Consider the following 26327-nt stretch of genomic DNA (forward strand, 5'->3'; position numbering starts at 1 on the left):
TTTAAATCTGTATAATATGTTCTCAAAAAAGTTTTAAATCTTGAAAACCGAAATTCCTAGAGTCTGATGAAATGTTCTATAAACTTATATCGCCAAAATATAAATATCTCTATTTAAGACTTTACAATTATGTCGTGATGTCTCAGACTCGGTATTGGTCAAATGAGGAGAAATTATTGTAAAGTCAAGTTATTGGAGTGTAGGTGTTGTTGTTATTATTATTATTATTATTATTATTATTATTATTATTATTTTTATTATTATTTCTAGCTAAGCTACAACCCTAGTTGGAAAAGCAAGATGCTATAAGCCCAAGGGCTCCAACAGAGAAAAATAGCCCAGCGAGGGAAGGAAATAAGGAAAAAAATAGACCATATAAAAAGTAATGAAAAATTAAAATAAGACATTTTACGCTACAACCCTAGTTGGAAAAGCAAGATGCTATAAGCCCAAGGGCTCCAACAGGGAAAAATAGCCCAGCGAGGGAAGGAAATAAGGAAAAAAATAGACCATATAAAAAGTAATGAAAAATTAAAATAAGACATTTTACGCTACAACCCTAGTTGGAAAAGCAAGATGCTATAAGCCCAAGGGCTCCAACAGGGAAAAATAGCCCAGCGAGGGAAGGAAATTAGGAAAAAGTAGACCATATAAAAAGTAATGAAAAGTTAAAATATGACATTTTAAGCTACAACACTAGTTGGAAAAGCAAGATGCTATAAGCCCAAGGACTCCAACAGGGGAAAATACCCCAGCGACGAAAGGAAATAAGGAAAAAAAATAGACTATATGAAAAGTAATGAACAATTATAATAAGACATTTTAAAAAGAAAAGGCTCCAACAGGGAAAAATAGCCCAGTGAGGAAAGCAAATAAGGAAAAAAATAGACTATAAGAAGTAATGAACAATTGAAATGAGATATTTTTAAAAACGTTTTATTCTGAAGTTTCTCATAAAGTTATCAAAAATATGCAAAAAAAAATGTAAATAGTAGTTTTTTGCAAGGACGTATCAGTATGTCCATGGGGGTAAAGGGATGAGTGTTATGAAACGTACCAGTACGTTCATTGGGGTAAAAGGGTTAATTCACGGTTCTTGTGGGACCGTGATTTAGAGGGGCATGGCGTACCTGTTTCTTTAGTTCTATTGGAACTTTTTTTTCTACATTTTATACATGTTGTGATTTTAGAATTTGATTTAATTACATAGAAAAGCATCCTTGGTTGAAGTGTTCCTTCCTTTTAATTTTTACGTATCATTGCAGAGCGGCCGTTGTCGACCTCTTCCCTCACACGCCTCTCTACGAGCTGGTCATCCTACTCGAGAGGTGGGAGGAACGCAAGTGGAGAAGGATCATGGAAGGTACAGTTTACTTGTGAATTCTCAGAGAGGACATTTTGTATGATGCCAGTGGCATTTTCAAGTTCATATTGGAAGCTTTTCTTAATCGATTTTAAATATAATAGATTTTAAAAGGTTCATGGTCAAGTTATTCATTGATTTCTGTTTCATCGTAAAGTTATTAATTGTTAATTTATCATACTTGAATCGCCATCAGAGACCACTAATGTTATGTTTGCCAGATAATTACATAGCATTCATTCATTCTTGCACTGGGAAGATATCTTAATGTCTTTCTCATCTATTTTTTTTTTTTATTCTCGTGTTTAATTTTCATTGGTTATTGGTTTATGCCATTCTTTTTTTTTTTTTTTGCAAGAATGTTTTCCCTTCGTAGCTCCTGTGCTCGTAACACACTGCTTGTTCAATGGGGGTTAAAGATGTTGTTACTACATAACCTACAACCCTAGTTGGGAAAAGCAGGATGCTACAAGCCCAAGGGCTCCAACAGGGGAAATAGTCCAGTGAGGAAAAGAAACGAAGAAATAAACTATAAGAGACGTAATGACCAATTAAAATGGAATATATTAAGAACAGTATTAATATTCATTATGATAATGATATCTTTGTCAGTAATGGTTTAATTATCTTTTATTATGGGCTTAAACATTAAAGATTTGTTTTTTAAATTTCTCAAGGAATAATGTGTTGAGTTCACATCTGATCCAAGTCTACAGTTTAATTGTTCCCATGATATTTAGAACCTTGTAATTCATTCATTTGTCTTAATTTAATCCCTAGCTCTTCCTAGCCAACAAACATTCATTATCCTACATGTCTATAGTAGCAGGCCTCGGCTACACGTATTAGATTAACCCGTAAGTGATCTCTCGATGCAGGTAACCCGCTGCCTCGCGACGAAGATTACTTCAAACGTTTACCCGCCAAGCCCGAGGGCGAGTATCAAGCGGGCAGTAGTGAAGACGTGAGTATTGTTATCCTTTTTTATGATTATTTTGTAGATAACTGAAAATATCTAGAATTTAAGCCTTGTCTACGGACACTTATTTAGATTAGGGGTTCCTAACCTGGGGTACGTGTACCACCAGTGGTACGTTTTTACCCTTCAGGGGGTACATTAGATCTGATAGAATGGCCTGTACTGTGCAGTGCATGATTTAATCTGCAATAAGATTGAAAGATATTATATCACTGTCAATTTCATTGTATTTTTCATCATCAGTTTTAGGGGTACATAGGAAGCTAAAAAAGCCCAAGGGGCACAGAAGGACAAAAAGGTTGGGAGCCCATGATTTAGATGATCTAACCACTTGGTTTATCCTTAGCACATCACAATGGGATTTTAGTTCTTACGGCTTTACAGATTTCAAATGAATATAAGATTCATTATTTTTCATTAATGATAGCCTTTAGTTCATCTTCTATTGGATGAACTATTTTATTGGGTTAAAACTTAGGTACGTAGATGGGTTTTTTGACGATTAATAACATGCTTCGGTCGGTGGGATTATTATGCTAGTTGGAACTACAATGCTGTAAATTTTTGTATAAAATTGTTGACATACCCTTTACTTTTAAGTTTTAACTTTATAGAAAAGTAGGAGCAAGTTTGTGCAGTCTTGAAGGGAGGTGCGCTAATGTTTGTAACAGCAGATATCGGTTGCTCTGTCGAGAGAGAAACTTGTCAATTTATTCTCGGACTTTGTAGTAATAGTCCTGTAATAATAATAATGATAATCTAAAAAAGATTGGGTTTTTTCCCTCTTCAAATTAGAAGTCGGTCTTCAATTAGTTTCCGTATAGATGCACTGTTTTCACTATACAGTACTGTATGTATTTAAATTATAGATGGTTTTAAAATTAACTTATAATGCCTTGAAATTTTTTTAATTTCTCTTTATTTCTTCTTAAATAGGATCATTTTATAACTAGAATATTGGTTGTTTTGTCGAGAGAGGAACTTTACATCTATTTATGGCCCGACTTTACGGTAGCAAATTTTTATAATAATAATAATGATGATCACAGAAATATGACTTTTTTTCCTCTTCAAAATAGAAGAGCCGGTCTTAAATTAATTTCCGTATAGATCTACTGCTGTCCCTATACTATATGTAGATTATAGATGATTTTAAAATTTACTTAACAGTGCCATGATATCTTTAACACAATTTATATTTATTTTAATGGGATCTTTAATAGAAATATCATTTTCTTTGTCAAGAAAAGAAATTTTCTACAGTTTATGCCCGGACTTTATAGTAATAAACTGTAATAATAATAATAATAATCTCAAATATAAAGGTTCTTTTTCCTCTTCAAATGGAAGAGCTGATCTTCCATTTTTTTTCATGTAACCGCACCGTTTTCACCATATATAAATTATAGATGATTTTTTCTGTCTACCTCCCAAAATTGAAGGAATTGCCATGGTAGATAGAATACATGGTTTTAAAATGTTAGCTTTCAGTACCATAGAATTTTTTAAAATTTACTTTATTTCTTATCTTATTGTTGATTGGATAATATAATTTCTTAATGGCTATGGACAACCGATTTACAATATATATTTCATGCATCCAAATTGATTTTAAGATTGCTTAATGAAAGAGATTGAAGTATTTTTTCTAATTTAGAGGTTTGATAAGCGGGTATAAATCACCCGTCGGTCGATCATATCCTCACACAAATACAAACCTTGTGTTTTACTCGTGCCATTACTTGAGCAAAGGGAGAATGTGACTGGTGGTAGCTTAGTTGGACTGTTGGAAACCCAAACTTAGTTGTTCCAAAGTTCGATCTCCACTCGGGGCTTCGTCGCCGAGAAGCAAAGATCGACTCCCTTTGAACGAGGATCATATGTATTTATGTACAGTGAAGTCCTTTTCCTCTTTGACTACAGCCTTTACCCCTATGTGCGGTCGCTGTTTCGTGTAAGCCTTCTCCATTCTCTAATATCATGAGCATTCATTTCTCTTAGTCATTTTTCCATCTCATATCATTTACTATTTGTCTTTCCTTCTGAACTATCGCCTTCCTCTCCTTCCCCCATCCACCTCCGTGTCCGTGACCCTCGACATGCATATTTATATTATTTGAGACAACTTGACAATCCACGCATTGTTGCTGTAGCCGAGGAGCTCCATTTAGGCAGTTCTATTGCTCTTTGGTGGACCCAAAGCATCGGCTACACTACTAGGATGCAAATACAAGCTGTAGCTGAGATTCATTTAGGCCTTTCCATTGCTCTTTGGTGGTTGGCGGACCATGAGCATTGGCTACGTTACTTGGACACCAGGTGAAGGCGTATATAATGAGTGATTGGATTTCAATCACAATTTCTTCATTGTGCTCTTTAGGCATTTCTTTGAAAGCGAAGTAGTTGCCGGTAATTCAAGAATGCATTTGGGAGTGCATAATTATTTATCTTCATTAGAAGTTTTGATTTTCCCGCTTTATGGGTGTATTTGGTTCGCAGTTAGTGGTGGGGGTTCTTCAGCATTTGTAACTAGTGTTGGAGGTCCTTTGCTTTTTCTCTTCTGTTTCCTTTTATCTCTTCCTACATGACTGGGAGGAGCGTATAGAGAAAAGGTCCACTTTTGTTCATTTGTTTGATTTCTGCTACCCCTTAAAATTGGAGGAAGTGCCTTGGCAAATAGATAGAGATGCATGACTGTGCAAAAACCCCCCACTTTCCTATTCCAGTTTGCCTTTCTCATTTTGAGAATCTAACTCAGAACTGGGAAGCTTAGATATTCAATCCACTTGATCATTTCCCTAGACAAAGATTCTTTTTGATTAGGCATATGTGTGTGAAGTAACATTATCAGAAGCAGCATCGCAAGGTACAGCTGGCTTCATTAATTCCGGTATACTGTACTTCTTTGGAAGCTAGGGAGACCTCTGAAAGCTGTACATTTGTAACAGGTAACGCTGTCATTAGCTCAAAAGAAACTGTTGGCAATACTGCTTGTAAAATAAAGTTGCTGCGCTTGTAAACATGCAGTTAAGTGCATTTTTATTAATTTTACTAAGTACTGTAAAGAAAAATATTGTAGTTTAACAGCACTTTGTGAAAATAATAAAAATAATTCTCTTCTTGTTTACAAGCTCAGCGATTTTATAGGCAGCATTTCTAGCAATATAATTAAGAAGCCCAAATGATATTGGTAATTGCCAAGAAATAATATTTCATCATGTTGTGTTTATGTCATGATGATTGGCGACATGGGTAGTGATCTACAAAGGTAGTACATATTGTCCTCCTTCTCTTATGATTCTTTGCTTTATACTTGCAAGGAAACTGAAATTTCAACTGGTCCAGATAATGCATTGGATACCTAGTTGTCATCTGGATTCACACACATTCTTGACGACTTAAGCTGGAATCACAGTAGGCTTTATTCCGTCAGCAGCGAGTTGTTGCTGCCGAAAATGGGAAACCGAGAGCTTTTTGCTCGAGGTTTTGGCTTCTCGACTGGATAGGAAGGAGCGAGCACAAACCCCAAGCATGACTGGATGTAAACAAACACGATGGCTGCTGCAAATAGAACGTCCCCTTGCTTGGCTATCTTGAGTCCAACAAGCATCAAGAGATGATAAAAATTTGCTTTGTTCATCCTGTGGTAGTTTTAGAATTCTTCAGTTGACGTAATATTCCGTGAAAACATATTACTGCAACAGACGGAACATTTGTGGGCACCATGATGATGTCAACTGAACTGTTTTGTTTAACACATTTTCCTATTTGCTCCACGAACCGCGAGATCGCAGTGTGACTCTACAACACTTTCGCTCGCGAGCATCGGCTGGAGGTTGGCGGGAACCTAGAGCAAGAAATGAATAGTGTGATTCCCGCTTTAGCAACGTGGTTTCCTCTCCCAGTTAACGAGAGCATAATACCACATGATAATTTCTACTCGACTTACCTTCAACATAGAAAAATATTATGGAAATTCTAGCATGAACAGGAATACTATAAATTATTTACTTAACGTAAAATAAGGTTTTTTTCTAATTAACCTGAACACATCAATATCAAACCTCAGCGTTATATAAAATCATTGCCTTAACCCAAGATTTATTTTTAGATGCTCTCGTCCTTGGCATTACTAAGCTCTACCTTTTGCCATCAACTTATTGAAGTGATTTTCTTGTTGCATCTCCCAAATCAAGCAGATGCAAGTTCTTGTATATCCTACTGTGTGATCAACAATACCACATTGGATCCTTCTCTCTGGTTACGGCTCGATTTCCCTTTCCCTACACAAACACAGAATTTTCTTGCCTATTCACACATTTTCTTTTTCCTCATACACATGACAACACTCAGATTACCAAACAATTCTTCACTATTGCACTGTATTTAGATCTCCCTGGACAATTCTATCCTGTTCGTAATACTAGGCAGGCAGTTAATTCTGATAGCCAGGCCTTCTCCATCACGAGGCTCAATACTACGCAGTACTCTAGAAGTTTTATTCCAGCTGTGACCAAGTTGTGAAATGATCTTCCTAATCGGGTGGTTGAATCAGTAGAACTTCAAAAGTTCAAAGTTGGAGCAAATGCTTTTTTGTTGACCAGGCGGACATGAGTCTTTTTATAGTTTATTTATGACATATTTGTTTTTGACGTTGTTAATAGTTTATATATGACATGTCTGTTTTGACGTTGTTACTTAATTTAGAATGATTTATTGTTAATTTGTTCTCTTCATTTATTTATTTCCTTATTTCCTTTCCTCACAGGGCTATTTTTCCCTCTTGGAGCCCCTGGGCTTATAGCAACTTGCTTTTCCAATTAGGGTTGTAGCTTGGATAGTAATAATAATAATAAAGGGAAAAGGTCGAATATATTTTTGAAAACCTCATATCCGACCGGGATTTGGTCTCATTTGGAAATAAATGTCAAAAAAAGGAACTGATTTTCTTTAATGACAGAAAACTCATTAATCAATCAATGCCTGAAATTAGGTTTATATTTTTGTAATATTTTGTTAAAATGGAAGTTGAAATGTTTAAAAAAAATTATTAAGAGATTGAAGTATTTTTTTTAAACGATATTTGTGTATTTTAAGAAATCTTATTACCAAGAGATTGAAGTATTTTGAAAGAGATTGAAGTATTTTATTTGAAAAGAGGCAAATTTGATGTATTTTAAGAATATCATAATGAGATTAAAGTTTTTTTTAGAGTCAAACAATATTAGTGAATTTTAAGAAATATCACATTGAGGTTGAAGCATTTTAAAGAGGAGATGAAAGTCTTCTTCTTAACCCTGGAAAGGTATGCGACCCCTACAGCATTTTCAAAACCTGTTTTTTCCCCATAAATCATCAGCTGTCTCGAATATGGAAGTGATCGACCTGCAAGGGGTGACTAGTCTACATGCCATTGTCTGCTTTAGGACTGATTTTCGTCTAACTTCCCTCCTTCCCCGTTTTTTTACCCCCCCCCAGGGGTCGACCTCGACCCTGAAATACCTTTAAAGGGGTAAGTGATCAAACAGCAAAGTTATTACATAATTATAAATTGTCGAACAGTGTTGATACTTGTTTGGTTCTTTATAGTTGGAAAGTGTGGGTGGATGGTGTGTCTACCACTTGCATGACATTGGTTTTGGCTTAGATGCCATATATTGCCATGAGGTCCATTTTCCCTCAAATGCTAATTTCTGAATTTTTTTATTTTTTGCAAATTTTTTTTCTATTTATTTTGAATTTATCTTCAATGATGGCCAGCAGGCAGTATTCCCTCGGCATGGATGTCATCAACATACTTCTAATGGAGTTAAAAAGAGATGTTGATGATAATATGGAGCTTGCATACCCATTCTTCTGTCCAATGCCCTTACTTCCTGAACTCGGTCAGGTCTGATACTTCACCAGTCTCCTTTCTCTAAGATACTCCCAAGTTTTCCTACAAGATTGGCCATTATTATTTGTTTACAGTATCTACGATGTTTCTTATCCACTTTTCTTCCTTCCTCTGTCACGTCAAAAGCATTTCGATCTTTGAGATACTGTACCACTGTTTTGTCTCCAGCCTTCAGATGCTTGTGTAGCAGAACCTTGGGTACTTTTAATTTTTAATATTCTTGTTGTTTGCTTCCCTTTAGCAATCCTTTTCAATCTGACTTACCTGTTCATACTTTAGCTTGAAGAGTTAATCATCTATAGTGACCCTTTTCAATCTGACTTACCTGTTCATACTTTTGCTTGAAGAGTTAATCATCTATAGTGACCCTTTTCAATCTGCCTTACCTATTCATGCTTTTGTTTTAGTTAATCATCTATAGTGACCCTTTTCAATCTGCCTTGCCTGTTTCTTAAGAGTTAATCATCAACAATTTTGTACTTAGAGATAATTATATTCCTTATCTATTTTTATTCTTTCATTTAGCTTTTCATCAATGAAGAGTTTATTCTATCAAGATGAGGTTTTCAAAATGCATGAGTTCACAGCTTCTATCTATATTTTTCAACTTTACCACACTAGTTTTCAGTCTGCAAAGGGACCTATAAACGTTGGTCTAACTGGTGAGGGACCTATGGTCGTTGTTCTATCACGCCCCAGTATCTATACCGACACTCATCGAAGTGAGCGAGCTGGGTTAATTCCTGGCATTCCATGCATTCCTTTTTTCTCTGGTATATTTAGCAATTTTTATGCCTTAGAAATGGTGCTATAAGGTGCATTTCACGGAGCGACACAGGTCGAGCCCAGAAATAAAAAATTTTAAGTAATTTTTATTTTTCCTAACATACTTACCGAGAATTACTTCCTTAGGAGGGTCCTTGACCTCTCAATCTCGACCAAGATTTTCCCGCGCTACCCCCCTATCTCGCTCCATATAGTTTCTACCCCCGCCGCCAGGATAAGCCCTGCGGCCCGGATTAAGGCAGGTCACTGCTTTCCCGGGTCAGGATGCTCATTAAGTTCGCCGTTTAGCCCAACCCGGCAATGGAAGAATGGCACTCGGGGACGGAAGGGAGGGCCATTACCCGAAAGTAATTCTCGGTAAGTATGTTAGGAAAAATAAAAATTACTTAACATTTTTGATTTGTTCCAACACAAATACTTACCGAGAATTACTTCCTTAGGAGACTTATACTTTAGGAGGCGGGAGAGCCATTCTGCCACTTGGTCTGGCACATAGTGCCTGGAGGGCTACGGAATGCGGGGGTACAGAGAGCGGATAGGGGGTAACAGCGGAAACCTTACGCTTATATTTTAAGACTTACCTCTTCACATCTTCTCGACTGAGTCTTCTCCTGAAGAAGTAGGGACGAGTCTATTCACTGTTGGGGACGTCTTCTAGCCTGCCGCTACACAGCTTGGAGGGCGGCGATGACTGTCCCAATGGAGAATCCATCCAAAGACTTTCTTGAGTAGTCTTTGAGATAGTGGGCCGTGAAGGTCGACTGGTGTGACCAAGTGCAGGCCTGTAGGATCTGCCCCACTGCCATGTTTCTCTCAAAGGCCAAGGAAGTGCTCAGGCCTCTGATGTCATGGGGGCAGGGAGTGCCTGGTACTGCCACCTTGTCCTCTTCATAAGACCTAGTGATGACTTGTCTCAGCCAGAAGGAAATAGTGTTCTTGGACACTTGCTTCTCATTAACGCCTGAAGAGACGAAGAGGTTCTTGGCACCTGGGCGGAGATGAGCCGTCCTTTCCAGGTATTTCCTGATCGTCCTGACTGGGCATAACTTCAGGTCTTCCGTATTGCCTGTCTTGGGGATGGCCGGAATTGAGAAACCTTCAAACCTCGGGTCCCAGACTGCTGGGTTCTGAGTCTTTGCTACAAAGGAGGGTACGAACTTGAAGGATACCTCCCTCCACCCTTTGGAGTGTGCCACGTCGTAGGAGAGACCGTGGATCTCACCTACTCTCTTAGCTGAAGCCAAGGCTAGCAAGAAGACTGTCTTGAGGGTGAGATCTTTGTCCCCGATATCTTTGAGGGGTTCAAAGGGAGGACGACACAACATTTTCAGGACCTTGGCCAGGTCCCATCTGGGCACTCTCCTGGCTTGAGGAGGACAGGATTGTTCGAAACTTCTAATCAGCATCCCTATGTGTCTCGAGGTCCCCAGGTCGATGCCTTTCAGGAGAAAGACTTGGCCTAAGGCTGCTCGTACTCCTTTAATAGCTGGGATTGACATCCCTATTTTATCCCTAAGGTACACGAGAAAGTCAGCTATGTCAGGGACCGAGGCTTTAAGAGGTCTTATGTGTTTTGCCGCGCACCACTTCGTAAAGGCGGCCCACTTCGCCTGGTAGACCACGGTAGAGGATTTTCTTAGGTATAGGGACATCCTCTTAGCTGTGGAGGAGGAGTACCCCTCCTTCTTCAGGAGCCGCTCGATAGTCTCCAGGCGTGAAGGCGAAGAGAGAGAGGGTTGTCGTGGAACTTGAGGAAGTGAGGTTGACTCAGTAGATCTGACCTGGGGGGCAGAGGCCACGGCGGGTGGCTTGCCAGGTCTTTTAGATCCGCGAACCACTCTCTCCGGCCACCAGGGCGCTACCAAAGTCATCTTTAGGTTTTGGGAGGTTCTTACTCTGTTGAGCACCTGCCTTAGCAGCGTGAAGGGGGGAAAGGCATATACGTCCAGGTTGTCCCACTTGTGCTGGAAGGCGTCTTCTAGGGCTGCTCCTTCGTCTGGTACCGGGGAGCAATAAACCGGGAACTTGGCGTTGAGCTTCGTTGCGAAGAGGTCCATTACCGGGGAGCCCCAGCGTTGAAGGATGAGTCTGGCCACTTCTGGCTGTAGGGACCATTCCGTCCCTACTATCTGACCTATCCTGCTGAGGCCGTCGGCTAGCACGTTCCTTTTCCCGGGGATGAACCTTGCTAGCAGTGTCACCTGGTGCTCGTCCGCCCAATGCAGGATGTTTACGGTGAGGTCGCATAGTTCCTTCGACTTCATGCCACCTTGTTTCTTGATGTAGGCTACCACCGTGGCGTTGTCGCACATTAGGGCCACGGTGTTTCCCTTCAACCGACTTGCAAAGTGCAGACATGCCTTTTGTACTGCTTTTAGCTCCAGGACGTTGATGTGGAGTTGCTTTTCGGTCTCCGACCAGGTCCCGCTTGCTGTTTCCTCCCGCAGGTGGGCTCCCCACCCTAGGCTGGAGGCGTCTGTGAACAGGAGAAACTCGGGGGGACAGGACCCGAGGGGCATCCCCTTGAGGGAGTTCGACTGGCATCGCCACCATTTTAAGGCTGCTCTCGTGTCCGGAAGGACCGGAATCGATGTTTTCTGAGAGCCTGTCTGGGACCATAGAGCCTTGAGGTTCCATTGTACGGGTCTGAGCCGTATCTTCCCTTGGGGAACCAGTTTCTCTAATGAGACCAGGTGACCTATCAGCCTCTGCCAGTCTTTCGCCTTCCTGGGAAGCTCCGACAGGAACGGCTGAATGATCTTGATGAGGTTCTGTATCCTGTCTTCCGAGGGGAAGGCCTTCCCCTGCACGGTGTCCAACGTCATCCCCAAGTACCCCATTCTGTTGGATGGAGTTAGGTTCGATTTCTCCAGGTTGATAATGATTCCCAGACTCCTGCAGAACCGGAGGAGGTCCTTCCCTTGCTCTTCCAAGAGGGCCTTTGAGCTGGAAAAGGAGCAACCAGTCGTCCAGGTATCTGATGAGGCGGATACCTCGTTCGTGAGCCCATACTGAGACTGTCGCGAAGACCCTCGTGAACACTTGAGGGGCCGTCGACAGTCCGAAGCAGAGGGTCCTGAACTGCAGGATCTGGGAGCTCCATTTTACCCGGAGGAACTTCCGACTCGACAGGTGGACCGGAATTTGGAAGTACGCGTCCTTGAGGTCGACCGTCATCATAAAATCTTTCTCCCTCAAGGACATCAGGACGGATTTTGGGGTGTCCATCTTGAAGTTCGTCTTCTTGGCGAACTTGTTGAGGGCCGACAGGTCTATCACCGGTCTCCACCCCCCCCCGTTGCTTTCTCCACCAGGAACAGGCGGCTGTAGAAGCCTGGCCCTGGGAGAAGGACTTCTTCCATGGCTCCCTTCTCCAACATGGAGGAAACTTCTTTTTGCAGGGTAGCCCTTTTCAACGGGTCCCTGGGAGCCAACCATTCTGTCTGGGTGGCTGGAATAAGAGGGGGTGGATCCGCTATGAAGGGGATCCTGTAGCCTTCTTTCAGGACGGACACCGTCCAAGCATCTGCCCCATGCGTTTTCCATGCTTGCCAATATGGTCTGAGGCATCCCCCAACCCGAGGCCTGGGCGGGAGTAGGGGGCCTCTCCCTCTACCTTCTCCTAGAGGGGCGGCCTGATCTGCCTCTCTTCGATGCTGAGAAACCTGACCTGAAGGAGCTGGCAGAAGCTGGAGCTCCCCTGCGTGAGGGCTGTGGAGTTGATGTCCAGGAGGAGGCGGGGGCGTCCCTCGAAGAGCTGGGGATAGCCTGAGGGGTCACGGCACTATCCGAGACTGACCTCCTGTAAGGAGGCCTCCTGGAGGATGTTTGTTTGGGGACGTTGGCCTCTCTCCTCTGACACCTTCTCCATCAGCACTTCTAGTTCCTTCAACGGAAACAGCGACTGGCCTCCTAGGGGTAGGCTACGAATCACTCGAGCCTCTCTGTCCGGGATTTTTCTTGTCAACTTGGAAAGCACTGTGTCCCGCTTTCGAAGGACCCAGTTGGCCGTCAAGGAGAGTGCCTGATAAGCCATAAACTTGAGGGCTTTCCCCCCGGAGGTGAGAAGGTCCGACAGGAGACCTTGTTGCTCAGGGTCGTCGGGGTCTGTGGAGGCCTGTACATTAACCAACGTGGAGGCCCACCAGTCCAGCCATGAGGAGACGTTAACCATATCTCTTGACATCTCCTCCATCATGCCGGCTTCAGAGGGTGAGAAGGAAACAGGGGCTGAATAGGCCCTTTCGTCCGAGCCGCCCTGTCCCAGGATGTCCAAGGCTGGGTCCACCCTACAGGGACCTGGGCGCCGTCCTTCCGGGATATAAACTTTGCCCTGTAGTTTGAGACCCTGGAGTTTGGAGGCACTCTGGGACTTGGGGGCCTCCGCACTGCTGGCCACCAAGTTGTCGATGTATTCTTGTCCCAGTACTAGGTCTGGGGCGAGAGGCAGGGCCAGGGAGGACTTCGGAAGGACGTCACGGTGAGTATATCTCAAGAGGCTCGACCTCCAGGCATTCACCTTAGGCGCCGAGGGTTCCGGAATTTCATGGAGCCTTCTGACGAGGCCTACCACCCTTCTGTAGGCGGAGTCCTCCAACGGGGAAGCCTCGCCTCCGTCGACCGAGGCCTCGGCTTGGCGTAGGGGCGCCGTGCTTGGGCGGTAGACCGGCCGTTCTCCTCTCGGTCCCAGGGAGGACGTCCCGTAACCGTAGGGCGCCCCGTACGCGGGTGGGTCTCGCCGTAGGGCGCGGGCCACCGACTCCGGGAGGCCTTTCGACTGCCCCAAGGCTCTGGAAGAGGAGGACACGGTCCCGGTGGGAAGACCCGACCCCGGAAACCGGTCCTTCCTGCTCGACGACCGCCCCAGCTGGGCTGGTTCGGTCGGGCTGCCTTCTCGGAAGCGCGGGGTGAACCGGAGGCCTCGAGGACTTGTGCCTAAGAGCGAGGTCCTTCCTGCGTGGCAGGTCGAGCGGTTCTAGGCTGTGTGTAGGCAGTGACAACTTAGAGGCTCGTTCACTGGACCGAGAGTCTGGAGAGCGGTGCTTTCTGGACTCTCCTGAGGGGACGTAGACCCATTCGCCGCCGAGAGAGACCTCCCTCTTGTACTTACGGGAGTGAGAGCGTGGGCGCTTCCTGTTGTGCCGCGACCTCGACCTGGAGCGGGAACGATCACTATCGGTCCGCTCTCTCTTCCGGTGCCGTTTCTCCCTGCGTTCTCCTCCGAAGGATGAATCTGCTTCCGAAGAGTCCGAGGGCGCCACGTTCCTCGCGTAACGACTGCTCGAGTAATGCGCGGGGGAGGCTCTTCGCCGTCGATCGTCCGAGACAGGGTGCTGGAGGAAGTCCTCGGGAACTGCTGTAGAGATCGAGGGCACCGAGTCTACTCTGTCCCTGCTAGGAGGCCAGGGACCCAGGGACACGTCCATCCTTAGCGGTGACCTCCCCGGAGTCTTCGGCAATTTCCACCCGAAGGCATCGCTACTCGGGCGTCAAACTCTAGCGTGGTTGTCCTCTGGCGGGGGAGAACCCGACGCACCGGCTCACGAGGGCGGGGGGGAGTCTGAAATAGCCACACTGCCCCACACTGGGTCTTCTGAGGAAGCGTGATCCCCTGCCACGTGGCCCGATTCCCCCGAAGCACTAGCGGCCCTTCCGTTCTCTCCAGAGGGGCCAGTCCTTGGTTCCTCCCTCACACTGGGTTCACCGGGGAGAACACTATGGCTAACAATAACACTGGGGGCTTGTTGCCCACTCCTCTGCGAAGGAGACGGAGAGGCCGAGGCTTCGTCGGACCGATCACTGACCGACTGTAAAGAGGACACGCCACTCGCTTTCTTGGGGAACGCTTCGACGACTTCTTTTTCTTAGTACTATACCGTACCCACTGAATGCCGTCCCAACTCACGCACTCGGGACACGTGTCCGAGGAGGAACAAACTTTACCCCTGCACGTGGAACAAAGGGAATGAGGGTCCACTTCTGGCTTAGAGAGGAAAGCCCCACACGACTTTCCTGCTCTAGGACCAGGGCAACGACGCACATGCTCCATCGTTCGCACACGAAGAGCCAACACTAACGAGTTACAGGAACACTGGATATACGCAAGGGGAACGTACTGAGAACACTTTACGAAAACGCACTATCGCAGAAAAAACACAAGTCCCCACACTGGAAACACGTGGGATCACAACGCGCCAAAGGATCGAAAGTTAAGCGAGAGGGTGAGATGTTTCACATCTCACGACCAAGAACTTAATGAGCATCCTGACCCGGGAAAGCAGTGACCTGCCTTAATCCGGGCCGCAGGGCTTATCCTGGCGGCGGGGGTAGAAACTATATGGAGCGAGATAGGGGGGTAGCGCGGGAAAATCTTGGTCGAGATTGAGAGGTCAAGGACCCTCCTAAGGAAGTAATTCTCGGTAAGTATTTGTGTTGGAACAAATAGATTTTTCCTTCGTCAAAATCCCTTTATATATTTTGACAAGTAACCTAATGTGGTTATGGTTATGAGTTTGTATGAAAATCTGTTGTTGAAACATATTGTTTTGAAACATATTGTTTTGCGGATACTACCATGAGATTTTTTTCTTTTAACTTTCATTATTGATTAAAATCATAAGTAAGGGTATTTCTAAGTGAACATTTAATAAGGTAATTGTCTATCAGTTTCATTTAGCAGTTTATAACCTAAATATAAATTCCCATTTAATGCAAAATTTATATTTATATCATCAATTATCTAATTTATATTTAGTGATCTATGCTATCATAATCATGAGTAGTTATCTTCTCACTATTGTCAAGTGCTGGTCATCATATCTAGAAACTTAGCTTCTACACTGAAGGTGTAATTGTTAACTATTTGAAATTAAGAATGAATAATGATGTAATTTTACCCAAACAGGAGGACGAAGGAAGTGGCGACGAAGCCGATGCATCGCAGGTTACAGGTTATGGCACCTGGCAGAGCGTGTCGGGAAAACGCCGGAAAGAGATGTACCAGCCGTATGTCAATCCGCGTCACCAGTACGTCGAGGGGTCGAAGTAAGCGGCCGGGAGATCCTACGGCGGCGGAGCGAGATCCATGATGGGGGAAGCATCTGGGAGCTTAATGGGCCAGTATCCCATGGATGACAGGAGGCCACAAATGCAGGGGCAAAATTTCGACAGATACTTCAACAACGCACTGAACAGTGTGTTTGAACGACTCGGATCGGGCTATGACCAGATGCAAGGCAACAGAGATCCGTACGCCAGAGACCCAATGGATGCGTACAGGAGAGATCTTTGGGCCCTTACGGTGTAACAGTGATGGATCCTTATAGGGCCCCGGCAGGCCCCTACGGCAGGACGCCTGCCGACCCGTATCGGCTTAGCAGAGAAAACTACGATACCCAAGATATGTCTTCGCAGCGTAGCTCAGGACTCGGAATGTACCGCAGAGACTACATAAGTTACCGATTTTGATTTAAGAATTCCATGTATAAAATTTACAGCTTAATTTTACGTTAAACTTTAGGCTTCAGCCTTGTTCTTAATGGGATCTTTTACCCATGTGAATAGTTAGGTTAGCTTTTATTTTATAATAGTTTACCTTTGATAGAACAGTTTAAAGATGATAGAAACAGTATCTTTGAGAAAGATAAACAAAATAATACTTAGATTGTATTATCATCGGTAAAGGTTCCATCATTTGCTTTCGTGAGCACGAAGATAATTTTATGAACTCATCGTCACTTACGTTTAGTCATTACTTTTACTTTATTAAGTGAATAAATATAAAATAGTATCTAATGTAAGAAATTATTCCAGTAAAATAATATTCTCAGGTTTAACGTTTTATTACAAAGTTGCCTTATTTTAATTATGACAAGAAAGACCATGGTTTAAGTTCACTATGAACTATAAAATTGTTTAAAACTAATAAAAGTAAAAGATCAAGACCCATCAAATATTCTAAAACATCTATTGACAGTGAGACATTAGTAGGTAGTGCATCATATTCTTCTGTAAGATGACCGTGTCGCCTTCTTCGATTGGAAACTCACCGTAATCCTGAAGGCATCGGACCTGAGGAGAAACAATATGAATGAAACTGTGTTTTCCAAGTAGGCAAGTCTTGCATTACAATATTATTATTACTAGCTAATCTACAGCCCTAGTTGGAAAAGCAGGATGCTATAAGCCCAAGGGCTCTAACAGGGAGAAAATTGCCCAGTGAGGAAAGGAAACAAGGAAATAAACTACAAGAGAAGTAATGAACGATCCAAATATCTTGAAAACTGTAACAACATTAAATTAGATCTTTTATATATAAACTATTAAAACTTGAAAAAAATAAGAGAAATATGATAGAATAGTGTGCCCGAGTGTACCCTCAAGCAAGAGAAGTCGAACCCAAGAAACTCCGCCCAGTTGAACCTAAAGACAAAAGCATTTTGCTTTTATCAACACAATCTCGTTACAACACTGTATCCTAATAATGCCTCCAATAGGAAATTCATTCATACATTTGAAAATTATCACTGGGAACTATACTCAATTCTTTTTAATGATCCGCATTTGCACCGACTCGCAGTGGTCCCCTTTTAGCTCTGAAAATTTTCCTGCTCTCTGATTGGTTGGAATTATCTTGTCCAACCAATCAACAATCAGGAAACTTTTCCGAGCTAAAAGGGCACCACTGCGAGTCGGTGCAAATCTGCCTCACTAAAAAGAATCGACTATAACTAGAGCATCAGTAGTTAAAGCTACAAAACCTTTAAACCAGATTAGGGACTATAAATATAAAACCTGCTTTAGCATTCTAAGCTTAAATGAACTACCAAATATTTGAATACCATTAGGTAAGAATCTGTATAATAACCTATACTATAGAATTTACAAGTTAGATATTGGGTATTTTTATTAAGAGTATGCTGAGAAAAACTGGGATGTCACTATATATATTTGCAAAAACTGTGCCCTTAAGATAGTAATACTGTCACAGTCTTATGCTTCAGTTCAATGTGAATAAATTGATAAGTACTGATAGATTATATGACAGTATTACCCAAACAAAAGTAGTAATCACTGAAGTGGATTCAGACAACTACTTCAAATGCAAAACATATAGTATTCAAATAATTTCACTTTCCACATAGACTACTGGGGTGCTTTTGGGAATCGGACCTCTGGTAAGTAACTTAACCAGATATACACAGACTGAGTATCCCAAATCTAAATTTCCAGTCATTTGTATATTTCCTAATTATATTAACCTGAGTTCTTTAATAGCAGTATGGGTTTGGTAAAGCTGGAAGTTTGCCTGTTCAAATAAAAACAAGATGGTTGTAATCACTGAAAGGTGACAGGTAAGCCCTAATAGTCCATCGAGTAGCCACTAAGCCCTAATAGTCCATCGAGTAGCCACTGTGCCCATGACAGGACTAGTGGAGAAGTGTAGGTGGGAAGTAAAACTTGTACTCATGTTTGCATAGTCAAGAAAATTAAAAATGTCTTGAAATTGGCGATTTGTTCCTACGCAAATACAAACATTAGTCTTTTAATAGATGACATTCCTAAAGAGGGAGGAAATTCCTATAACTAACCTGGATGGCTTAAATACTGAGATGTCAAAGCATTTAAACTTGTAAAAGGTTTCAACGGATAACTTCTAACAATCTGGGGAAAAGCTATCTTGGGTGATAGACTCGGTTTCTGCCACCACTTGATATACAATCATGGAGAAACAAATATCCAGAAAAGGATTATGTTGTCCTAAATATATATTGGGTTTGTATAAAGCTGTCCATCCTCCCCCTCATAAGGAGGATAGGTGTGGAATAATGAGTTAGGGCAGGTCAAATCTGGCGGCCAAGCGGCATGCTCGCCACCTGGGGGCACAAAAGGTAAACAGGGATATAAACAGATTCGCAAGGGAAGCCTCAGCTACTGGAACTGTTATACTACAATGATCTTATGAATATTATCTTGATTTATTTGTAAGTAATAGTGTAAGAGGGTGCATCATTATTATGAACCCAGAGGGGGCATCATGTTTTATTTATATTGCGGGCTACATAGCAGCCTCATGAGAGTCACACATTTGGATAGGCTAATCATGGGCATATTTTAGTTCTCCCAATGAGTAATTTCATGGAGGTCTGGCAGTAAATATAAGCTGGCATCACAGTGTACATACATAGATTAATATATATGACAGTGCATATCCCATATCCATGAATGTCACAGGAAGGTCATATTTATATGTATAGATATGTATGTAGCAGGATGGCCTGTCACAGGTATGGTAGCCTATTTAATTTTATAACCATTACAAGTGTGTAATTACGTACATTTATTTTTTCAGCTTCAAACATTCGTTGCATGTACCTCAAATAAAGTCATCAAATGCACGAATGTCTTATTGACGAATAGGGAATATAGTTCTACACTCAAAATGTATTGAAAAGTTGCCCTGTTGAGAGGCTTGCCTGCATTAGACGTACGATACAGCAAATGACGGCACAACCGTTGCACCCCAAGAGAAAGGAAAGAAAAGAGGAAAAAGAGGCAGACATTTATACCTTTGATGTTAGGACTTATATTGCAACCGCCATCTTAGACTAGATGCTTCTTGTCCTGTGAGGGTTCGCTACACTACCAGTTGAGCGGCTACCAGCAGCCCAAAGGTAAAAGTGTCCTGGGACCTGCGAGTATATTTCCGAAAGCAGTGGGGTGCTGAAGGTCGTCTGCTGTTAACATAATCTAGCCTTCAAGACTTGCGTCACTGACAGGTGGTGGTGAAGAAACGGCAGAAGAGACCCGAAAATCTAATACAGTAAGCATTGAATCTAACGGTCGCTATGTCCTGTGTTCCTTCCGAAGCAGATGTTAGAGCATCTGCTAACACCTCCAGCAGATTTTCTGCTGATGGGCCACCATCAATGCCTAAGGAAGGCCAAAACTTCCAGTGGTACGACACTTGCTGAGCTCGGACCACTGGAGGTTTTGGCCTTCCTTGAGCATTGATGGTGACCCATCAGCAGAAAAGCTGTTGGAGGTGTTAGCAGATGCCCTAACATCCAGGACTTCTGCTTCGGAAGGAGCACAGTACATGGCGACTGTTAGATTCCCTGCTTACTGAATTAGATTTTCGGGTCTCTTCTGTCGTTTCTTCACCACCGACCATTATCCGGTCCTATGCAGGAATGAGTACATACACCATCAGTTGTCACGAAGGAAGCTTCCCTTGCCCACCACCTTCTTCTAACAGCTCAAGAGAAAATACATCAACAATGACAACCAGCAGAGTGATTGTAGAATTTCGGCCAACTAGCGAGCTCATCCTTCACACTAGCAAAGGAATGATGATGGCACACATCTCCTTAAAAGAAGCGACCAGAGATCAGGATGATTTTCTTCTGTCCTGTAAGGGCACTACGACGTTATTTGAAGAGGACTGAGCCAAGGCCGTCTAGAATAAAGGACAGATGGTCCGAGTTCAGCAAGTGTCGTCCACATAAACAATGGAGAACATTGACGAGGAAGTGGAAGGATATTACCTTCAATGAAGGGAGTGGATAGTCTTACTTCAGGAACCTGGATTGTGGGCAAATTTAAGTCTCCTACCTTCCTTGGTTTTCCTCTGGAGGGCTCGGCTCTATGGTTAGGTTAGGTTATAAAAAAAAGTGCACCAGTCTGAGTGCCGGAGGGGAGAGGAGCTAAAAAGCCACTTTAGGAACAGCTTATGCAAATTTGCCTCTAAAGACAATCTTTTAGAATTCTTTTTCCTTCGACCGTAATCAAACCACTATAAAAGGAGGCTATGACCTACACTCATCACAGGGGGATTACTGCGAGCAATCGTGCCCCCTGCAAAAAAGGACAAAAGAGATGGGGGCCAACAGCAGGCCAGCAGGTTTACCAGGGCAGACCCAAGTGTCGGCACGTGGGGTTTCCACCATAAGCAGACGGCAAATGCTTCTGATAAGAAAAATAAAAAAAAACCATCAAAACAGCAAATGTTAAGAGATGGAGATATTATGTCAGTAGCTACTTGTCGGTAATTATTCTGCCTTGACCTAAAATTAATTATTACTAGCTAAGCTACAACTCTAGTTGGAAAAGCAGGATGGTATAAGCCCAAGGGCTCCAACAGGGAAAAACAACCTAGCATGGAAAGAAAATAAACAAACTGCAAGAGAAATAATGAATAATGAATATGAAATGTCTAAAGATTGGTGACTAAAATAAATCTGTCATATGTAAACCATGAAGAGTGACTTTATCAACATGTTAAACATAAAAAAAAAAATAAAAAAAATTTGCTGTAAGTTTGAACTTCTGAAAAAAATGAAAATCATTATCATGATTTTAACCTTTTTACCCCCAAGCTATTTGGAACTTTCCAGCTCTTAACCCCCGACCGTTTTTTTTTTTTTGCCCAACACGTTCTGCAATATTTTTTTTTTAGATTGCGCTGACAGCTTTAATTTTAGTCATAGAGAGGTCAGGTTGGTCTTATTATTTTGAAAAATGCCTAAAGTTTCTCATAAAATTACCAAAAATATGAAAAAAAAAATGCAAATAGCATTTTTTTGCAAGGACGTACCGGTACGTCCATGGGGGTTAACGGATGAGTTTTGTGAAACGTACCAGTACAGTACGTCCATTGGGGGTAGAAGGGTTAAATGCAAAGTTATTTATACCATACTACAGTACTTCAAATGCATGAATATATAAGGAAGAAAATACCGTGGTTACCTCAATGTATAAATTTTTAGGAGGCTTTATGTCTTGGGTGACATCCAACCCGCAACCTTCTCCGAGGGACCTCATGTAATTCGCCAGATTTTTGTTGTATTTATTGAACCACTGAATCTGGAAGAAATTTCAACATTATTGTAAATTTTAAACAGTCAAATATTACAACCATTTAAATACAGGCAAATATTCATACGGGTAAATACTACGACCACTTAAGTAAAGTCAAATACTGCAACTATGTATAGTAAACCGTCAAATACTGTGATCAATTCTATGATTTTTTCATACAATACACGTTGCAATTTTTACGGACGACACTGGCATCTTCCGAATTTCAAACAAAATCATCACTTAACATATTCAAAATACAGTTATCGTAACAGGGAAAATAGCTCAGTGAGGAAAGGAAAAAAGGAAAATAAAATATATTAAGAAGAGTAACATGAAAATAAATATCTCCTATATAAACTATAAAAAAACTTTAACAAAAGAAGAGGAAGAGAAATTATATAGAAGGGTACAGAGAAAATGGCACTACCCAAGACTAGAGAACAATGGTTTGATTTTGGACTGTCCTTCTCCTAGAAGAGCTGCTTACCATACCTAAAGTCTCTCTTCTACCCTTCCCAAGAGGAAAGTGGCCACTGAACAATTACAGTGCAGTAGTTAACCCCTTCGATGAAGAATTGTTTGGTAATCTTAGCGTTGTCAGGCGTATGAGGATGGGAGAATCTGTAAAGAATAGACCAGACTATTCAGTGTGCATGTGTAGGGAAAGGGAAAATGAACCGTAACCAGAGAAAAGAATCCAATGTAGTACTGTCCGGTCAGTCATAAGACCCCATAATATGGCTTGGCACTGGGGGCAAGTAAAGCCCCTGATTGCCGAGTTGAAACTGTTGAACATGGAAGAGATTGGACGGTAGAAAGGAAGCGACGATAGACTTGAGGTAGAAGGCTAAAAAGGTGGTCCAGTCTAGGGGGGTTGCAAGGACACTTCAAAGACCATTAGGTAATGCCTATAGCACTCAAAATCAGGTGCACTGAAAGTGCTGAGCAGAAAACCAGACACCTAAAACTCCTTGGAAGTTAGGGACTACAGTACTGAACTTTTCATACTGTCTTGAATCATGTTAAAAAAAACCCATATTGACTCATTACTACAAGCTGGAAATTTTCTATATCAGATACAAAAAAAAATTCACCCTTTTACCTCTTTTTGATAAAAGGGTAAGAAATGTTTCCTTACAACAATTAAGATATTTACTAATTTATAACTTCTATAACGGACATAAGTTTCCACTTAGCATCAGTATCAAATACATCTTTTGTTATTTTTATGGACCAATTGGTAGCAACCTCGCAACATCGTCTACCATTTGGGAGTCCATGTTTGACCACAATGGGAAGTGAAAATATCATAAATATAAAGTAATTTGTAATTTTCCCAACTATACAAACCTCAGTCCTTTAACGGAAGATTGACTTGGTCAAAGCTAGAACTGCTGTTACACATATTGGTAGGAGCACCTAACTATCGAGTGTAGAATAATTATTCCCTCGAGGGTAACCACTCCAAAGGACAACTAGGATTATAGCCTAGCTTGTAATAATAATAATAAAAGCTTTTTAAAACATCATGAGATAAAACAAAAGGAATAGTGGTGGCCGATGTGGTAACATCCCTGACTGGTGAACGCCAGACTGGGGTTCAAGTCCCGCTCAAACTCGTTAGTTTCTTTGGTCGCTGAAACCTCACCATCCTTGTAAGGTAAGGATGGGGAATTTGGGGGAGCCTATTGGTCTATCTGCCGAGTCATCAGCAGCCATTGCCTGACCCTCCTTGGTCCTAGCTAGGATGGAGAGGGGCCTTGGGCGCTGATCATATATATATATGGTCAGTCTCTAGGGCATTGTCCTGCTTGATAGGGCAATGTCACTGTCCCTCGCCTGTGCCATTCACGAACGGCCTTTAAGCCTTTGAATGGCAGCTACCATTTTTATCTTGACAGAAAACTCTATTTTATCATTTTGGTACCGCAGCTGAAACCTGTGAATTTGTATCTTCCTGTGGATGTTTTGACTCGAGTGAAAAAAAGCAACACTTGAGTTTGAGGAAAAACTGTGTGCAGACTATTAATCATAGCTATTTCAAAATCAACCAAGAAGGTTTCTGGAGTTATTAAGTTTTTCAATTGGTCAAGCACAGCAGTATATGTTGCTTGGCTTTCGTCAGTTAAAAAGACTGTAAATTAAGCGTACTTTACAAGCATTGATTAGTGCACGAGAATGAGGTAGACGGGATAGTGCATGATATACTAGATGATAGAAGTATAGATGAGAACCATAATAATGCAACGAATGATAGTGATATGGAAAAAGTGAAAGAGACAATATTTGAAGGCCCAGTTACTCAAAGCAAAGGTCCCATTCCTGACTATGATTGGGTAAGGAAAAAATGTGTTTGTGTGAGAAGGATTTGGCAAAGTAAAGGGGTGAGGTATGTGGAGGATCAACTTTTTATGTTAATTTTTTCTATTTTTTTCTTTTTTTTTGCCAAATATTTTTGTGAGAGAGAGAGAGAGAGAGAGAGAGAGAGAGAGAGAGAGAGAGAGAGAGAGAGAGAGAGAGAGAGAGAGAGAGGGGGGTAATTAGTGTAACGATTGTTAGTAGTGAGAAAGACTGCTGGTATAATTAAGGTTGTTTGTTTACTTTCTTGTAGCTAGTTTAGACCAGTAGTGAATGTCTTGAGCAAAGGGTTTTCTTTTACTGACTACAGCCAGAGGCAGTTGTGTCTTTAATTGCTGGATTCATCCTTTTTACTACCAGCTTTGGAAGTGTTTATCTATTATATCAGTAAGTACAGTAATGTTTACTTTGCTTTTGGGGTGATTGTGAATGATAGAAAGTTTATTATTTATCTTTGATTATAGTAAGATAAGTTTAGTTGGCTAGGAGTGTCCGTACGTGTTTTTTCTTTGCATTTTAAATTCTAATTATTCCTGGCCAGGATTATCATAAGTGACATTTATTAGACTGCTCTTGAGGATTGTATAACCTTTGATGACCTGGCTTGTATAAATAATTTCTCCTGGATGGATGATGACGACGATAATGATTACTACCGATTAACTGAGGCAGTTGCGCCAGATTGCCCGACAGTGTTATGTTTTGCCACAGAGTTGTGGCTGTGCCGTTAAAGACAGTTCGGCTTAGTGCGTCTGGACGACGGTATCTGTTTTAATTTATACAGTACATATGTACATATACATACTTATATATTATCCGGTTGCGGTTATAGTTTTAGTTTTCAGTTTTGTTAATGTTTTTGTTGGTTCATTTGAATATTGTTGCTTTATCTAATTGATTTAGTTATAAATATTATAGCAATAAGTGTGATTGTTGGAGTTTCTTTTTAATATTGATTGTTTATTATTATTATTAATTATTACTGGCTAAGCTACAACCCTAGTTGAAAAAGTAGAAATGCTATAAGACCAAGGGCTCAAATAAGGAAAATAGCTCAATGAGGAAAGGAAATAAGGAAAAACTACAAGAGAAGTTTAAGAACAATAACATTAAAATAAATCTTTCATATACAAACTATAAAAACTGGAAAATAACAAGAGGAAGAGAAACGAGAGAATAGTGCGCTCGAGTGTACCCTCAAGCAAGATTTAAGGTTAGTTTTAATTTCCCTTCTGTCCAAGAGCCTGGTTTGTGATAATGTAAAGAGAAAAGTTAGTGCTGCAGAGACTTTTGTCTGTAAGATTCCAGGGTGTGGGGTTTGTCTTTGCCACATCCCGCCACAGCGTGAGACCTAGCACTACTAGCAAGAGCATGAGCTCTTGTACTGAAACACCTTCCCGTTAGGAGATGGGATTTTTACAGCTCTGCTCCCCCCAAGAAACAAGGCAGAAGAATTGTTCAATGTCTAACGAGACTTGGCTTTGATCGGTCGTGCTGTCCATCGGCGACTTTATCTTTGTGAGTATCCGCCCTTTTGCTTGAGCAATTGTGTAGAATTTCCTCTTAACAACTCCAAATATCACACTTTCAAGTTATTTTATATTTTTCCTAGCCACACAAACCAGAGTCCTTTAAATAACGGCGAGAGGAGACGCTCTCTTGTCCCGTGAGGGCGCTGTGCTAACTGAACAGGACCCTACACTTCCGGCCCGAGTGTCACAGTTTTCGAATTACACCGCCGAGTAGGAACAACTCTCATTTCATAAAATAATGCAACTACAGTAATGTACATTGTACGCAACTACAGTAATGTACATTGTACGAACATCGATTCTATTCACGGAAAAATACCCCATACTTACAGGTAGGCCAGAAGGCATCTCTTATTCTGTTCCAAAGCGGCGTGTCTCAAGTGTACGCAGGAAAACTACTTCACTTCCCCTGCCACAGTGGCATTCCTGGAAAAGAATTTCAAATATATAAAAATTTGTATTTTCTGTTTCAAAACACATCAAATACTTTACTTTACAGCCTGCTTATCTGGTCCTGTATAACAGGAGTATACATAAGTTTTTTTTTCAACA

The 26327-nt window shown here is 41.7% G+C and overlaps 1 long non-coding RNA gene and 1 pseudogene across 3 annotated transcripts in view; both read left to right on the plus strand.

Moving 5' to 3' along the window:
* The window catches only part of LOC137636153 (uncharacterized), a 52147-nt pseudogene extending 35294 nt beyond the window's left edge, over positions 1–16853 (plus strand).
* Positions 16854–24575: 7722 nt separating this feature from the next.
* Positions 24576–26327, plus strand: part of LOC137636155 (uncharacterized) — a 48743-nt gene continuing 46991 nt past the window's right edge. The window contains exon 1 of one of the 3 annotated variants that reach the window (XR_011042968.1): positions 24576–24630. This is a non-coding gene — a long non-coding RNA (uncharacterized lncRNA). The remainder of the gene's footprint in view (positions 24631–26327) is intronic. The other 2 variants (XR_011042967.1, XR_011042969.1) reach the window with 2 other exon arrangements.

This window comes from Palaemon carinicauda, unplaced genomic scaffold (genome assembly GCF_036898095.1).
Source record: "Palaemon carinicauda isolate YSFRI2023 unplaced genomic scaffold, ASM3689809v2 scaffold241, whole genome shotgun sequence".
Taxonomy (NCBI): domain Eukaryota; kingdom Metazoa; phylum Arthropoda; class Malacostraca; order Decapoda; family Palaemonidae; genus Palaemon; species Palaemon carinicauda.